This window comes from Lissotriton helveticus, chromosome 1_1 (assembly GCF_964261635.1).
Source record: "Lissotriton helveticus chromosome 1_1, aLisHel1.1, whole genome shotgun sequence".
NCBI classification, from domain to species: Eukaryota; Metazoa; Chordata; class Amphibia; order Caudata; family Salamandridae; genus Lissotriton; species Lissotriton helveticus.
In genome coordinates, this window is record NC_136057.1 from 10,337,516 (window position 1) to 10,349,908 (window position 12,393).

The following is a 12,393-nucleotide window of genomic DNA, read 5'->3' on the forward strand; positions in this document are numbered from 1 at the left end:
AATTTAATCTAATGCCCCTCTGTTTTCATCATTCCGCAGTGTTTTCTACTTTATCGGTATACTATTCAAAGGTGGAGCGGGACCACATATCTTAAGGATTATTCTTTACATATATTCTTCTACATATGATGTAAGTGAGTATTCTGGCATTGATTGTATAAATGCATCAGACCCTCTGAGGAGGTTAATTTTTAAGTTTAGAAAGCTTTATTGAATAATGTAAACAATGTAAAACATAATGCCCCCAAAATATGGAACGCCATCCCCCCGCACATCAGAACTCTACCGTCCTATGCAGAATTCAAGAGCCAACTTAAATCCTTGTGCCTTATCCGCTCCCTTGGTTATGGATAACTTGGAGCTGCAAACGTCTCAGAATCCATGCGGTATTGTTGAATCCAGTACCGAGAAGCCCTGCTGTCCAAACTTTTCTTCTTTCCAAATTGTCTCTCGCCGATTGCTTTTATTGGGTTTGTTTCATGTTGTTCTCTTTTTCATGCCCTCTACTGTAAAGCGCTCTGATACCTTCGGGTCTTGTTAGCGCTATAGAAAACTTCTAAATAAAAAATAAATAAAATAATAAATAATTACAAAACAAGGAGCATTAAAATAGATTAAATGGAAAAATGCAAATTAACAATGTATAAAAGGATCCCAAAAAGGGATATATAGGCTATACCAAGGGAAAGAGCTTTTAAAGGTATTTTATATTATGGGAGGGAGAGAAGGGGAGGAAATAGAGAGAAGAAGAGAGAAAAAAAAATTTAAGAGTGGAGAGAGAAAAAGGAAAGACAACCTAAAACTCAAATTTTATAAAATAACATATCAGATCAGACACAAGAAACATTATAGATATTAAATACAATTGAAAAAAGGAAAAGGTATAAAAGATGAAATTCATGGAACATGTCTAGGAAGAAAATTAGTTAAAGGCAACCCTAACAAATCTTTTTTGATCAAAAGAGGTACAGTATTAGCAAAAGCACGATCGACTTTATGGTGATGACATAACAAATTCCACCAGGCACTATATGAAATCTTCGAAGTACCTTTCCATTTTGTTGTGATTATCTGCAAATAAATGGCTATACATAGATCTATAAATTTACGAACATTACATTGAACATTCCATATGGGCGATGAGCCTCCCAAAAAAATGTGTACAATAGCAAAGGAGTGATCTGTATTTAAAGTATCACTTAATTTGAACCAAATACGCGACCAAAGGGATTTAACTAACGGGCAGTGGAAAAACATATGAGAAAAATCACTATCAGCACATGACCAACATATTTTAGAGTCTTGTACTTTAAATATATATAAATCAGAGGAAGTAAAAAAAAGCCTGTTATAAAAAAAATATAGAGTCTGTGTGGTGCTAGCAGAGAGAGAAACTTTGTGTAATTTAGACCAAATAGAGTCCCGGACCTGAAGGGAAAATTCCTGAGATAAATCTTTTTCCCAGGAGAGTTCAAGTTTAGACTTGGACCTATCAGCAATAGGACGGGAAAGTAGTTTATAGATAAAAGCAGTTTTAAGAGGAAGGGAAAAGTCTGGTAGTGAGGAGTCAGTCGAGACAACAGTATTCAAAGAGCTATGTTGGGAAATAAAGGCAGTTAAGGCATGTCTAAGCAAGGGATATTGAGAAGAGTATGTGTTAGAAAGGTGAAAGGAGTTACGAATGTCGGAGAAATCCATCAAGGAATTATCCTTGAGAAGATGATCGTACATGATGATGCCTTTATCAATCCATTCTCTCCAGAAAAGTGCCCTGTTATTAATTTTTACGAATTTATTGTACCAGATTGGAGTAAGAAAATGAAAGCCTGCTTGTGACTGAAAAGAGCGAAATATGGAGAGGGCAAGAGCTTTTGAGTGCTTAAATGTGGGAGTGAGAAAACGCTTTGGGCGTTGGGTTAAGCGAGTAGCGGTAAGGAATGAGAAAGGAGAAAGTTGAGCAAGTTCAATCGTACTCCAAGCTGTCAAGGGAAGACAAGACGAATCTGTTAGGAAAGGCCAAATTTGTTTTAAAGTAAAGACAGAATGAAAACGAGTAAGGTTAGGAAAGTTGACCCCACCTGATTCTTTGGGTTGTTGAAGACAAGAAAGAGAAATCCTAGGTTTACGATTATTCCATAGGAATTTAGTAAGAATGCAGTTTATAGTTGTAAAAAAATAAAGAGGAAGAGAAATAGGAAGTATTGAGAGGTAAAAATTGACTATAGGAAGAAGCATCATTTTAATAGTTGCTAATCTCCCTCACAAAAATAAAAACAAAGGGGACCAGCGATCTATGAGCGAAGTGAGCTTTTTAAGGATATCTTTATGATTAAGTTTAATAGTCTCTATAATATTGTTAGTGTAAAGAATGCCTAAACAGTTAAAATGTTTGGGATTCCATTCAAAGCCAGAGCCATGGAACATGTGAGGAAGGCAAAATGTATTGAGGGGTAGGACTTCAGATTTATCTATGTTCAATTTATAGCCAGAGACTAATGAATATTCTTGCAATAAAGAAAAGAGTGCAGGCAGTGAAGAGGTAGGGTTGGAAATATAAATTGTAAAATATCATCTCCATAGGCAGTGAACTTAATATTGGTTTTCTGAAATGAAAAACCAGTATAGGATGGAGAGCGCCGAATTCTTTCTAAGAATGGTTCTAAAGCGAGAATGCAAAGAAGAGGGGAAGGGGTACAACCTTGTCTGGTACCTCTATGAAGAGGAAAATAAGTAGATTGGGATCCATTAACCCAAATAGAAGTAGAAGGAGCAGAATATAACAAATGAATATAATGAAAAATGGGGGGGCTGAAGCCGTGCCACCTAAGCGCTCCAAACATGAAGTCCCAACTAACCCTGTCAAATGCTTTTTCAGCATCTGATGTGATGGCTGCGACTGGAGAATCCATCTTGGAAGCAAGGTGAATGATATTAAGGAGAGTTCTTGAGTTGTCTGTGATGGATCTACCCTCAACAAACCCAGATTGGTAGATATTGGTAAGATCGGGAATAACTTTGTTAATTCGAGTGTCTAAAATTTTTGCATAATTTTTACAATCTGTGTTAATTAATGAGATGGGCCGGTAATTTTTACAAAGGGAGGGGTCCTTATCTTTTTTTGGACGTAAGCATAGCATTGCTTGTGTAAAGGAACCCTTTGATTCACACATGACAAGGAAGCTGTTGATCAGTGAAAATAAGTGTGGTATTAATATGCTCTTAAAGTGAAGATAGAAGCGAACGGTGAAGCCATCTGGATCAGGTGATTTATCCATGGGCAAAAGAATAATGGCATCGAGGATTTCTTTTTCCGGGATGGGAACATCTAGGGAAGAGAGATCTGTAAGATTGTCGGGGGATTTAGGAATAGATTGAAAGAAAGAGTCAATTTGATCAAGAGAAGGAGTTGATTCCGGAGTATATAAGGAAGAGTAATATTGGACAAAGCAGTCAAGAATCTTATCATCAGTAAACTGATGGTTCCCATGAATATCGCGAATGGCTGTGATATTGGATTTTTGCTTTTTAATTTTGAGATAGTTCGTAAGGGATTTGCCAGCTTTGTTACGCCCACCATACATTTTAGCATTACATTTAAGGAGGTTATTACATGCAGCATCCCAAGAGTGTTTGTTGTATTGCATTTTCGCTTTATTGAGAGAGGAAAGCGTGGCAGAAGAGTTTGTAGTGAAAAAAAGGTGTACAAGCTCTTTGCTCTGTTTAAGAATATGTGATGCTTGTGAGAGAGCTTTTTTTTTCTTCCGAGAAACAAAGTCGATAACAAATCCTCTGGCAGTAGCCTTGAAAGCATCTCAGATAAAGTGAAATTGAGTTGTGGAGTGAAGATTGTAATGGAAGAATTCCTCCATGAAAAGTGTGAAGTGTTCAGTGAATTGGGGATCAAGCAAGAGAGAGTTATTGAAGCGCCAATGCCGTGTGGTGGAAATATTCGATGGGCAATCAATATCCACTATAACGGCGGCGTGATCTGAGATAAGGATAGAACCTACTTCTGAGTTAGTCATGAATTGGAAAATGTGGTGAGTGAGGAAAATGTAGTCTATATGGCAGTGTGATGTATGTACAGGTGAAAAAAAAAGAGAATTCTTATGTATTAGGATGAGATATTCTCCAGGAATCTATGAGGCCTCTAGAGGAAATTGCTTTAAAAAAGGATTTTTGCATCCTATTGGGAACATATCTGGTTTTTGATTTTTGGTCTAAAAAGGGGTCCATAAGTTGGTTACAGTCACCCCCCACAATCAAATCATCAGTCGCATATAATGAGAAAAGTGCAGAAAAATCATTCCAAAAAGTTAAGTCTACACCGTTAGGTCCATAAACATTGCAAAGAGAACGTTTTGTATTATTAACAGTAACATCTAAAAACAACCATCTACCATTAGTATCATAAAACTCATTTTGTAATTGAACAGTTAACGACTTGTGAAACAGAATAATAACCCCACTTTTGATGCCCACTGCTGGAGAGCAGAAGGCTTCTCCCACCCAGTGAAGATAAATATTTTAAAGTGAGGTGAGATTCTTGCAGCATTGCAACTTGACATTTCAGTCTCGCCAAGTGAGATAGAACACAGGATTGCGTATACCATTGACATTCTAAGAGAGAATGCGAAGACTATTCATCCTTGGAAATTACATAAGAGTAGGCGGAAAGGTAGAGAGAAAACATTGAAGAGTAGGATAGAAGGAAAAAAGATAAAAAAGGTTGGGAAGATATAGAGAGTAAAGAAATGTCCAAAAGGAAAAAATTTAACCATGTGAACACCACAGAAATGGAAACAGGAACAATTTGGAAGGACAGTAGCAAGTCAGAAACTGAGTGAGAAAGAGAGAGAGATGGAAAAAGTTGCAAGTGATAAAAAGGTTGCCTAAAAGAAAGGGAAAAAAGAAATGAGTAAAGAGGCAGCAAAGAAAAGGAAGGAAGAAGAGAAGGGGGAAGAAAGAGAAGATAGAATAGAGGAAAGAAGAAGAGTAAAGGGGGGCATAGTCCCCCTAAAGAAGACTGCAAAAATAAGATGACAAAAAGCCAAGTGACTTTAGTCAAAGAGTACAACTGACCAAAAAACATTAATGTGGGAGGGGGGCAGCGAAGGACAAGACAACCGCACGAATAAGAGACAAGAATAAGAAGAGAGAGGGGTCAACATACAATAATAATAACAAAAAGTGAAGTGAAAGGGAGGCCCAAACTTACCAAACATTCAGGAAGGAAACAGCAGCGGAATGGGTTGCACATTACAGACATCAGGATAACACGAATGAAAGGGTTGTACAACAAAACTGTAAGGGGGAGACCTGTGAAACAAAGGATAGGAAGGACAAAGAAAATGTTATCATTTAATGAGAAAACATGGAGGTTAAAATTATCAATACAAAACAATAAACATTATCAAAACAACTATGATTTGCTCAGTTCCATAAGTTCTCCTATGTGAGAATGAATGAATTTCCGAAGGTCGGCAGGATCTTCAAAACTAAAAGTTCTTTATTTATAAGTTACTTTAAAAAAACAGGGATGGATTAGGCCATTGCGAGCATTCATTGATCTCAGTGAAGGTCGGAGGTCCAAGAATTCTTTGCGACGGGCAGCAGCTGGTTTAGAGACATCTTGAGTAAAGAACATTTTATGTCCATGTCAGAGGGTCGAGGACTGCAGTCCTGTAACTGACTTTTCCTCTTCCCTACTGGACTGGACTGGCCCCTTTAATTCCTGCTCCGCCTACGAGGCGGCCGGCCCCGCCTCCATGACGGGGAATCCTGTGCTCCAATCAGGAACGGCTTCAGGGAATAGAAGGGCGGATCAGGAAGACGCCGTCTCGCTGGTGTGGAGGGAGACTACCGCTACGGATGGAGGACGAAGAGCAGCAGAGGAGAACGCGGCGAAGGAGGCTTCCGTGAACGGTATCCACCGGGAGGATCTTGGAATTTCAGCGACTGCGTTGAAAGAAGGTCCGGAGGTCCGGAGGAGACACGACAAACCGGAGGAGCAGGAGGTCACCCCCGAGCGAGGACAGCAGCGAGGAAGGGAGCGGGGAAGCCAGGAAGCCAACGATATTGCCTATCGCCCAGCCACGCGCAGGAGGACGCGTGGCTACCACAGGTGCGTAACCGCTTGCGTAACCTGCTCAGCTTCAAGCGGGGAGGGACCGGGTAGGAGGGAGACGTAAGACTGTATGAGGCATCTGTCTACACGGCACTCTCGGGTCTTTTGAGCATTGGTGGTGGTGTCTATGCAATCACGAAACGTACTCCCTCACTTCCCCCACCCCCCATATCAAGTGTTTACAAGTGCTGTGTAGTAACAGCCACGTTTGTTTTCTTTTTGTGCTTTTCGGTTGGTGAGCTGGAAAACGGAATCCCGGGAGGAGCCAAGGAGAGGCCAAAGCCCCAGGACTATTCTCAGGAGAGACACTGTGTGCCCCTTCTTCTTGACTTAAATGGACTGTTGTACTGTGAATAAACAAGCATTGCCCATATAATCGTCTTGGCTCTGTCCGTCCTTGTACCAAAAGGTTACAAGTGGCGAGCCAGATAGGAGTTATCCATCTGCACAGATGGAGGCCATAATCACTAAAATGTCAGAAGGACAGGCCAAGCTTGAATGGGCCGTTGGACAGTCTAGTGAACAGGCAGATAATGACAGGGCCACGTTCACCGCCGCCATTCAACAGCAAGCGGACCACATCACCGAGCTTACAGAAGGACAGAATCAGATCCTCACTCTCCTAGGGCAGCAAAGAGCGGCCGCACCCCAAGGAGCAGTAGTTCCCCTACAGAAATACGTAGCAGGTTACGACCCTGTCTCATTTTTTTTTAACTTCGAGAGGGCAGCCCTTTCTAGTGCCTGGCCAGGTGAAAGGTGGCCCTTTTACTTAGTGCCCCTGTTAACAGGCGAAGCACAGGCAGCTTATCAGCTCGCTAACAAGGACGGTACCGCTGCCTACGGTCACGTGAAACAAATAGTATTAGACAGACTTGGGGTCGACGATGAAAGTCACAGAATAAGGTCTAGACAAGAGAGAGGACTTGCCAATGACACTCCTAAAACGCTCTTTTATAAAATGAAAGAAGCTGCTGACCGTTGGTTGAAACCACAAGATGGCAACCTGGAGGAGGTAATGAACAAGATATATTTAGAGCAGTTCCTTGAAGCACTGCCCTATGGTACACAAAGATGGCTCAGGCAACACGCAGGTTTGACCCTGGAACATGCCATAGAGATGGCTAATTCGTATGCCAGAGCCCAAATCCGTCCCACAGTTAGGGATGGCGAGAAGCCTACCACCAATAAAGTCTTCACAAGAACCGAAAAGAAACCAGTCAAGGGCACTCCTGATCCTCTACCTCCTCTTGTGAAACCCAGACCATTGAGACCTGAACCCCCGGTTATGACAGGACCCCAATGCTACGAATGCGGTGAATGGGGTCATATCGCAAGACTGTGTAGGAAACGAAAGGAGAAAGAAGAAGAGCCGATGGAGGTGGGATATGCTCCTCGTGCCATCCTCTATGCCCAGGAAACCGGACCGGCCTACTACGTAAGTGTTCTCCTTGATGATCACCCTATTAGGGCCCTGTTAGATTCAGGTTGCCGCCACTCGGTAGTAAAAAAAAGTTCCCTGACCGGTTCTTCCTTCCTCTTGAACCGGAACGTCAGGATAAAGTGTGTACATGGTGAAATACGCACGTATTCCCTAGCCAGGGTAAACATCGTAACAGAGAGGGGCACTCACCTACAGTGTGAGGTCGGGGTTCTTCCAGAATTACCAGAAGCTTTGATCATAGGGACCAACAATACATGCTTCCCCACATTGATGGAAGAAGCCTTGTCTAAGAGTAAGTCCACCAAGGCAGTTCCCGGACTACTAACCACAGAACCATGGGCCAATGACTCCAACTTCCTGGCTGCCCAATTGAACGATGCCTCTTTATCTTCGGCCTGACAAAGTGCCCAAGAAGCGCTGGGGCAAGGTACTACATACCCCTGTTTTCTGAAACAGAACAGACTTTTGTACAGGGAAGGTAGCCATACAGCTGCTCCTCAGTTGCTTGTACCAGCAGAATTTCGTGAGCAAGTTATGTTCTACGCTCATGCTCACCTATTAGCAGGTCACTCCGGGTCCGAAAAGACAACTGAGTCCATTGTGCAACACTTTTATTGGCCTGGGGTGCACGCACAAACAAAGAAATACTGTCAGGAGTGTCAAATATGCCAGAAACGCAATCCTTACATTCCACCCAGGGTTCCGCTTGTTCCCCTCCCCATTATTGGGAAACCTTTTGAAAGAATAGGAGTAGACATCATAGGGCCCCTGCCCAAATCACATAGGGGATATCAGTACGTGATGGTAGTGGTGGACTATGCCACTCGCTATCCTGAGGCGTTTTCCTTACGCGCTGCCACCACTAGCGCCATTTCCCAGAAATTGGTAGAACTGTTCTCTACAATGGGATTCCCTAAAGACCTTATCACCGATCAGGGCACCCCTTTCGTCTCCCGACTTATGAAACAGGTCTGCGCTATATTACAGTTGAAACACCTGCGCACGTCCGTTTACCACCCACAAACTGATGGGTTGGTTGAACGATACAACGGCCTGATTAAGACCACCTTAAAAAAACTTCTGTCAGGGGACGGAAAACAGTGGGATCAACTACTCCCCCTAGCCCTCTTCGTGTTACGGAGTCAACACCAGAGTAGCATGGGGGCCTCCCCTTTTGAGCTGTTGTTCAGGAGGAAACCCCGTACCCTACTGGAGATAACAAAAGACAGTTGGGAAAAAGAGGGAGCACAGGATGCGCAAGAGTTGATGGACTATGCCCAACAACTGAAAAACAGGCTGCACAAACTAAGGACCTTGTCCTATGACACCTTAGAAAAGGCACAGGCGAAACAGAAATTCTTCTACGATAAAGGAAAGAAATGGAGAGAACTAGATGTTGGGGATTGGGCTCTTGTTCTTCTTTCCACTTCCACCCACAAACTACGCAAAGAGTGGCAAGGACCTTACTCGATAGTAAGGAAGATAGGGAGAACCACATACGCACTACAGATGACTCCATCTCGGACTCAAATCTATCATATTAACATCCTGAAGAAATGGTTAGGTCCACCTCCCCGACCCTCGGTAGCAGTGTCCCTCGCCGTGTCCGCTCCACACACCATAGACCAAGCCGTGATAAACCCTGATCTGTCGGAGGCACAAAAGAAGGAGTTTGTGGATGAGATGTCCAAACATTCTTCCATATTCTATGATCAACCCGGCAGAACAACACTGGCAGTACATCACATCCACCCAGGCTGGGGTCATTGTCAAACAAAGACCTTATCGGGTACCAGAGGCCCAAAGGCTCTTGCTACAATCGGAAGTAAAGAAAATGCTCGAAGCAGGGATAATAGTGCCTTCCAAAAGTAATTGGTCATCCCCAGTGGTGTTGGTGCCAAAACCCGACGGAAGCACTCGCTTTTGCATTGACTTCCGCGGGGTCAACAGGGTGTCAAAACAAGATGGTTACCCACTGCCAAGGGTTGATGAGATGATCGAGCGCCTTGGTGAGGCCCAGTACATAACAACAATTGACCTCACCAAGGGTTACTGGCAAGTGCCTCTGTCCCCTCAAGACCAAGAAAAAACAGCTTTCATAACACCAGACGGGTTGTTCCACTTCACAGTGTTACCCTTTGGGTTACACGGAGCACCAGCAACGTTTCAACGTCTCATGGACACAGTACTGGCTCCATACACCCAGTTTGCCGCAGCATATTTGGATGACATAGTCATACACAGCCCAGACTGGGAGACCCATTTACAACACCTCGAACAGATACTAGATGCCTTGGAGAAAGCAGGACTTCATATAAACTCAAAAAAATCAAGGATAGCATTCACCCGTGTCAAATATCTTGGGTATGTCCTGGGAAGTGGTCAACTATACCCACAGGAAGAAAAGGTCAGAGCAATACAGGCTCAAACATTTCCTACAACCCGGAGGGATCTAAGGGCATTTCTTGGATTGGTCGGTTATTACCGCCGCTTCATTCCTCGCTTTGCTTCACTGTCAGCCCCTCTAACGGATATGTTAAAGAAAACGGCCACTTCAGTGCAGTTCAAAAACCCCTCTCATCAAGCCACAACTGCTTTCCAACACTTAAAGGATGTTCTCTCTTCAGCCCCCGTATTGGCAACCCCAGACTTTGCCAAACCTTTCTGTTTACAAACGGACGCCTCAGGGGTTGGTTTAGGCGCTGTATTGTCCCAGCCCGATAAGGAGGGTAGGGAAAGACCCATCCTGTATCTGAGTCGGAAACTGTTCCCCCGAGAGACTGTATATCCAACGATAGAGAAGGAGTGCCTGGCCGTGAAATCACCACCCCCTTTTCTGAATCGTTTTTGGCCACTATAGGTGTGGCAGGGTATACTCAGACATGAGTCCCTTGCTCACTGCTCCAACAGGATTCAAGCAAGCCGGGCCGACGAGGCTGAAATGCCAGAAACCGGTCCCCGGTAGCTTGTCTCCTTTCTGGTGAAGAATTGGCTTGGTAGTTTGGTCTGCCCTGTTCCCATGATGCACTGGGCCAGGGAAAGACTAATTTGCATATAGCCAGGTTCTGAGCTGGGATGGGGCAGTGAGCTAAATAACGGTGATGGATCAAGCCCTGATCTTTGGACTGGGTAAGAGTGGTCTGCTTAATTCAGACACTCTGTTCATCACCACCCCCTTTTATGGCCGTGAAATGGAGCATCGAGAAACTCCGTTATTATCTGGAGGGCCGTCACTTCACGTTGATCACTGACCATGCCCCCTTGACATGGCTCCACCAGAACAAAGGACGGAACGATCGTATAATGCGATGGTTCCTTTCCCTGCAGCCATACCATTTCGATGTGTGCCATAGAAAGGGTACCGAGCACTCAAATGCTGATTACTTCTCACGTTACCCTCTTTCCCCCAAACGGGAAAAGCTAGGGGGGGGAGGTTTGTCAGAGGGTCGAGGACTGCAGTCCTGTAACAGACTTTTCCTCTTCCCATCAGGACTGGACTGGCCCCTTTAATTCCTGCTTTGCCTACTGTGGTAAATAAATAATTAAATACCGGTACTATTTTTCTATGCATTAACCAAAACAGATAGCTCAATAAATAAGAGGCAGGATCCGTGATATCTGAGTCAGGATGGGCTTTAATCGGATGGCTCGAGCCTAAAGACCATGAAATGGCATGCAATGGAATGGAATGGCAGCTGCAATGTCTCATTAACATTTCATAGTATATATAGTAAAACAGTAAAGTTACATTACATACAGTAGGCGTAACAAGTGACAAACGTAAGATAAGAACATATGGGCGTACAAAGAAGGCGTGCACAGGGCGTGCACGTAGACATGTGATGAAAACGTCACAGAAGTGTCATAAATGGGTGGATACATGGAGGGGGCTACCTGGGCAGCTGGAACCTTTAACCTACTGGTGCGCGCAAACGGGCCATGACGTGTAACTGGGGAGAGCTGGGGCTCTGACTTCTGCACTAGAAGAGGAGACTAAAGTCTGGGATGTCAGGACGACATTTCTGATATCTCGTGTTTGGAGTACATGTTGATAGAATCTAAATGTCATCAGAGCAAAGGCTACTTGACACTAGGGCTGGTGCATGCATATATTTCTTAGTGTATTGCGTGTGCTATGAATCTTCTATGGATATGAATTCAGTAACTCTCTTGCATGGAGACAGGAAGACTAGACTATAGCTGAAGATGTTTATGCGGTTCGTTAGCTTAGGAATGTGAAGCCGGGGAGCTGAACTGATAACTAGAGGCATAACATATTCTTGGCAGACAGGCAGGCAGGCCAGGCCGGGCGCCGCGCTGCTTGGTAGAAAGTAAGCGAAGGGTCAGGGATGCGGGAGGGGCTGCATCGCTCCTCGGAGTGGTTTCAGGAGACTGAAGCTTGAATCTGGTGTCCGGGCCCCATGAGGCCTAGAAACGGGGACAACTCGATGAATTAACGTGCACAATGTAAAACGTTGGCAACATAGGCCTAATACTCGTTGCTTTCACGAGGACTGGATAACTAGCATACTAACGTTGGACACAACTATAATTGCGTCTTTATTCGGTCAAGGGGGAACATATGCATATTGATCATGCACATTTAACATATAATGGGGAACACGTAGGGACACATGACAAGGCAAAATTCAATTTTCCTCATTCCCTCCTTGTGCCCTACGTTTCCTTCAGGAAACATCAATATTCATGATACCATCTATCTGTTCATATAGCATCATTTGCTCGTCTCGAATCTTCTTGGGACGGGACTTAGGACTAGGAATACAAGAGGTAGCGCACAAGCCGCAAATCGCAGGGCCACATT

At 43.8% G+C, this 12,393-nt stretch overlaps 1 protein-coding gene across 2 annotated transcripts in view; it reads right to left on the reverse strand.

Annotated features, from left to right (window-relative positions):
* Nucleotides 1-201: 201 nt before the first annotated feature.
* The window catches only part of LOC144810163 (uncharacterized), a 216,804-nt gene continuing 204,612 nt past the window's right edge, over nt 202-12,393 (reverse strand). For both annotated transcript variants that reach the window (XR_013606880.1, XR_013606876.1), the window contains 2 exons: nt 5,219-5,319; nt 202-556 (listed from right to left, as the gene is read on the reverse strand). The gene's annotated coding sequence lies outside the window, so the exon portion shown is untranslated. The remainder of the gene's footprint in view (nt 557-5,218; nt 5,320-12,393) is intronic.